The 6,000-nt window shown below is 43.4% G+C and overlaps 1 protein-coding gene across 2 annotated transcripts in view; it reads left to right on the top strand.

Annotated features, from left to right (window-relative positions):
• Positions 1-223: 223 nt before the first annotated feature.
• Positions 224-6,000, top strand: part of chrm3a (cholinergic receptor, muscarinic 3a) — a 110,981-nt gene continuing 105,204 nt past the window's right edge. The window contains exon 1 of one of the 2 annotated variants that reach the window (XR_013793075.1): positions 224-516. The gene's annotated coding sequence lies outside the window, so the exon portion shown is untranslated. The remainder of the gene's footprint in view (positions 517-6,000) is intronic. The other variant, XM_079560478.1, reaches the window with a different exon arrangement.

Genomic DNA, 6,000 nt, shown 5'->3' with positions numbered 1-6,000 from the left:
GCCAAATCCAAACAGCTTGATGCCTTAGTTGATGAAGCTCATTATTAAAACGGAAAAAGCCGCGTGTGTTGGGTCTGCAGGGAAAGGCGCGCGAAGTGGGACAACAGGATGTAGTCAGGCAGCAAACCTGCTATCATCATGACAGTTTCTGATCTTGTATGACTTTTTGTACTCACTTGTCCCTGTGGCACTGGTGCTGAATGGCTCGCCTCTGCTTTATTTAGCGGGTGTGCCACCTGCCGGTGCGTCACGCGAGCTCCGGCCAATCGTTGCGCAGTGACTCTGGTGCGCCCTTGGAGATCCCGCTGTGCTTCGTACGACGTTCTTCAATCTGCGGCTCACTGGCTGCAGAAGGTGGCGGACCACGGTAGCTGCAAACCGCTAGAGCGTTTCACTTTGACAGAATGGACTTCCTCACTGTGCCAAACATGGAGCGCTGACAAGTTGGTGTGGATTGCTTCCTTCTTTCCTCCTACAAGTTGACGGCTCCTGACTTACGCATCTCTAAATGTTAAGGTAGGCTGTACAAAGTTTTCTGATGTTTGTGAAATTAACTCTGGCACTCAAAGCCACTCGGCGCCAAACATTTACGCACTTCTTCGAATAAATAACTTGCTCTTCTTCTTTTAAACTGCAGTTCTGGGTAAATCCAGCCCCGTGGTTTTGCATATTTTGTCATACGGTTTTCTTCGCGACGACATGGACAGACAACATTTTGAGCGACTGTGAATGTGGGGCAGAAGCGCTGCTTGGGTTTCCCTCAGCATCACCCCTTCTGTCTCCATCGGTCCTCTGCTCCATAGCGCTGCACCCTCCCATACCCGGAGTGCATCTTAAAGTTATTTAAAATCACCAAATGCATGTCTAGTGGATAAGCAAATGGGAAAGTTATTATTTTCCCAATTAAGAAAAACATATTTGTGAACGCGGTAGCGCGCCTCTCCGTGTCTCTGTTACTCATTTGGCGATCTGATTGAAAGTGTTTTGTCGTTGTTGCCGCCAGATGAGAGGAAATTAAGAGTGGCCTTACATGGTGTGCCTGCTGTCATGAATTGCGAATAGTAATTATTTATGATGTCCCTAGAAGGCTATGTGAAGGAATGTTCCCTCTGTGAGACCTGGGGGTACTTTGACATTGTACTGGATAATGAGTTAAAGCAGAGCAAAATGGCATCTGTACCATGGTGCAAATATTTTCATTCAGTCCTTGACGACAGTTATTACTCAAAGTTTGACAAACACACTCGGCCTATAGTGTGCGGCGTGCAGTTCATTACCAAAAGCTCCCAAGTTTAACATCATGTTGCATATATCAATAATGTAGCATGTTTTTATATCAATATATCAACAAAGCCACAGTGCACAGAGCAGACATGCAGCGTCGTGATGAACGCACAGTCTGTAAAAGGTGAGCAGGAATGTGTTTGGATTATGACTTTCCACTGCTTGCTCTCAATGGGAGAGGACATTCAGGAGGAGGAGAGAAAGGTGAGCAGCAGCCTACCCTTGAGTGTGATGTATTGTTTTAGCCCCAGTCAATATCACTTGAGTAATGTTTTTCTTCATGTTTCTCTGGCGAGATAGATGGCTGTGTTGTGCATGATGCTTCCCCCTTATTGATCATCATTATGACTTTCCCAAATGGGCTGTGGGCGAAAGGCGCGCCGTTGTGTTGACCACTCTTGATATCAGATGCTCAGAGTTCAGTCTAAATAAACAGTTCAGGTTGTATCACCTTTTGTTACTGCAGCAGCTCTTGATAATGCAATTTGCTATTTTACTACAACTGGTGAAAGATGAATATGTGCAAGTGCTGCTGTTTTGTCCAGATGGCTGAAATCAAAACTGCTTTAGGCAATTTTAACTTCTCATCAAATTGTGCCTTTTGGTTTTGTTTATGCGCGACAGATGTTTTGGGAAAACAAGAGACAAGATAATAGAGCACGCTGCAGCATTTTTCACTGCCACCTTCTTACTTACTACGTAGTGAATGTTCAGCTCCATCTCTCTTGGTAACCCTCAATCTTACAGAATCTAAATCCATAAATCATTTCTCTGCAAACAAATGGCTGTTAATATAAAGCACAGCAGCCCACAGTAAGTGAAAGAGAGTTGTTTTATGACCCAAACCCCTCAGGTCGGCAGCGCGCAGGGGCAGGCACTGCTGGACCAGTGGCTACTTTTAGTGCCGGCAATAGGAGACATGATAGGTATTTTACGGGAGTCAGCTGGCCAAACAGACGGGCTAACTCCCCCATTGGGTTTCATTAGAGCTCGTCTTGATGTTTAAGATTGTTTAATCCACTTTCACAGCCATGCAGACCACATAAGTGCAATGCAGCCCCCGTCTATCTTTAGCCAACCATGTGGGCTAAGCTTTTCCATTCAAGTTTAATTATTAAAACAATAACAGCAATTCCCTATTGTTGGCCATGAACTGTTTCTGCTAAATGTGCTTCCCATGCAGAGGGATGGTCTGCCGGTAATGCGGACATCAGATAGAGCAATGACAATTAGAGTCCGGAGAGTTGGCTTGCTTTTGCGCCGATATATTTCAAGCTGAATTGGATTTAGGCCCACTGCCTGAGGTGCGGTTACAGTAAAGTCCTCTGAGGTGAGTGCCTCAGCTGTCTGTCATTGTCTCTGTCTTTGTTGTTATTGCTACTGTTGTCATCCCGCATTTGTAGCATCTGTTTAGCTTCGCAGGCAGTGCCGGGGAAAGACATTGACAAACCTCATTGGCTTCATAAGCAGCTTGGATTTCACAAGGAATTTATTTATACTCTTGCTGTTGGAAATGCACAAGAATTGGGCGGCACAGTTTTGTAGCAACAATGTGTAACTGCAATTTTTCCTGACAAACAATAAGATTGCAGTTAAATTGCTGGATTATTTTCTCAAAATGAAGATTCAGTTTATAGTGTGCCTTTAAAAAGGATCCAAGAGCAAGACTGAAAAGTTGCTGCTAAACTTCGTGCATTTCTGAACATGCTTGTATGCCTTAACTACACGGTTAAAAGGGGATATTTTGCACACACTATGGAGACAAGACGTTTGTCCTTTGCTGAGGACACTATATCACTTAAGTAATTGCAGCTGTTGTGATTTTCTCATAGCGACCGTTAAAGTTTGCAACCCAGTTCAGGATACATAAAAGTATCCTAAAATGATTGAGTTCTTTTCTTTTTTTATGTGTGTACCGTAGTTTCGGTGCCCTGGGGAGGCAATCAAGTCTTTCTTTTACAGCCAACATATCTGGCGCGTAAAAACCTACAGCCATCAGTCACTGACCTTTAGTTGTCTGTCTCGGCCTGGAGCTGCCCCTTATTGGTGGCAATAAGGTGCTCCAGCGTGTTTGCCCTCGGATATTGTGTACGTCCAGCACACAGCGGAGCAGACACACGCACACTCACAGGAAAGATAATGTGAGCTACAGTTCAAGGGTCAGGTAATGGGCAGAGAAGGAGAGGTCAGGGCTGATAACTACAATGGTTCACCCTTGCTGCCAAACCGGCCTGGAGCCATTACTGTAAAGGTAGACTCTGGGACTGCTGCAACAACCGGCCCAACTCTTTAAAGCTGTAAGCAACATTTTCATTGAGAATTTACCATTTAAATTTCAGCATTCTAGTTCACTTATGTGTTTTGTCCATTTCGATTTGCCAATATTTGTTAGAGTTTGGTGATTGGGTGGTTAATCAGTGCAACCCCTGGCCACCGCCAAGACATGCCCCTGCTTGTAAAATATGTGCAAATTGCATCTTCTTTTTTTTCTCATACAGTATCAATTCACATTTTCTTACGAATAAAGGCTTATACGTATGACTGTTCTTAGGCCTGAGCTCTGTCTGTTCCTAGCAGATGAATCAATAACAAGTTGCCCTCTATCATTCTCACTGGACGTCCGCAGGGATGGTTTCAAGGTAAAAAGGGAGCGATGCCACACAGGGAGAGAGACGCACTCTGAAAGTGATAGTGTGCTTTTGAAATATGTATTTTGTCTTCAAGTCAAGTAGAGCTGAAGAAATCTGAACTAGCATTTTCTGTATAACTGATGTAAAACGAACTCCCATAAAAGAATTTCAGTGAAAATTCAGTTATTGGTCTCGGGTCATCTATTATTTAAACTCACTGGTTACATACATATAGTATCGATCCAAGAAAGATTGGAAATTAAACTCTTAACATGGCATCCTGATGCAATGATCAATCACACAACGCCTGCTTTAGCCCCCTCATCATAAATTCGAATGACAAATGACAAAAGTTGAACCAACAGTAGCCGAAATAGATATGATTTTCAGGATTTTACTCCCTGAACTCATTTTGATTATTTCCTTCTTGTTGCTCCTCGGCCAGGTGCTTTCACTTAGCCTGTCCGATTATCCCTAAGCCGTGCGTAAAACGGGTGAAGCTTGGCCCTTTGTCCTAAACCTGTGTAAACTACCGCGCATTATAACATATTGAAACTATGCGTTTTGGGGAAACATGGCCCTCACTGTTGCTGTGAGAAGTAGCGCCTGCATGGCCTATATAGCCCACTGTGTCATCGCATTGCTGAAAAAAGAAGCCATCTCTCAACATTAAATGAGGAAAAAAAAATGCCTTCACAGATATGGATTACTTCTGTCATATAATGTCATGTGTGTCAGCGGGGAGTCAGATTGGGTTTAATATCACAATGTCTCACGCCGCGCTACTGTATGCTTTTCCTAATGGAATGGTGGACGACAGTGATGCTATTATAGGCAGCCCTCCGAGATTAGTACAATGCGCCAAGGTGATTTGCTGCATGCTTTGAATACAGTATAATTTGCGCAAGATAATCCCTATATAAGATGTGAAATCATTTTGCAATTTGAATAATATAGGCGGCTTCATTCGCAGGCTGCCACTCCTTAAGCAATTAGGTGCTCGTAAATATCCGTGATTGCTTAAGTACTTACTCATTATCGGCCTAAAACTGAGAAGAGGTTGTTGAATCACACTCCCGTAACGTTACTTGCTATGAGCGGCTTGTAATTTAAATCTTAAATGGGGACCGTTTGCTTTGATTAGAAACTACTTTGTGATTATAGTCCTGTCATAATGCCTTCCTCCTGATTTTTTTTCTCAGCAGCGTGCTCACTCCTTAAAAAAAAACATGTTGGGGAAGTGTTTGGCTCATTGCAAGTAAAAGACGCTTCCCGCCTCTTTTTGATCACTTGTTTGCTTCAGACTTCTCCCTTTTTTGACAAGCAGCTCATCAGTTACATTTCCAAGTGAGTTGATTGTCTTTTAAGCTTACGTGCGGCTTTGAAGCTTTTTTCTGCCTCCGTAACCTTGCATCTTTAACTTCAGAGGTGAATGATCTGACAGTCTCAATTTCACAACGTTTCGACCAGGCCTGAATGGTTCTAGGTCAATATATATGTATGATTTTTACTTTTTTGAGAAGTGCTGTTTTGGCGATTCGATTAAAACGTACTCAGTTAGTTCACAGAGCACATTTTAAACATGTCCACGGACAACTTGATACAAGCATCGCATATGTTTGGAAACAAGTCAGTACAGGGGTTTCGCGTGTTGTAAGTTGTTTGCAGAAAACATTACGACACCATCAGATTAGCTGCAACCATTCCTCATTGCAATTTTGCTTTGATTGCAGTTAATTTTTCGTCTGATTCACTCAGAGCATAGGTTCAGGTGTGCAGATGAAGGAGACGTCTGGGTTTCCATGCTGCTTAGAGGTGTTGATTAGCCGCTGTGCCAACCTGTTGAGCTGATTTCTGTGCGGGTTTGCTGCCAGCTGGTTTTGTGATAAGATTTGGCCTAAGCTTCTGTACAAAACGGCACTTTGAATGAAGCGTGTGTAAGATATAGCCCGCATGCTGCGACGGGAGAATACGAGTCAACGGAGACAAGTCGAGCGATTTACATAAAAGTGCTGATGTGTGGCAGCGAAGAGTGATTGATTTCGGGAGCGTGACTGACTCCAGTGATCAGTAAATGAATGTGCTG

Source organism: Gobius niger (assembly GCF_951799975.1).
Source record: "Gobius niger genome assembly, chromosome: 7".
Taxonomy (NCBI): domain Eukaryota; kingdom Metazoa; phylum Chordata; class Actinopteri; order Gobiiformes; family Gobiidae; genus Gobius; species Gobius niger.
Note: the sequence above shows the minus strand (reverse complement) of the source record. Positions and strands in the feature narration are given on the sequence as shown.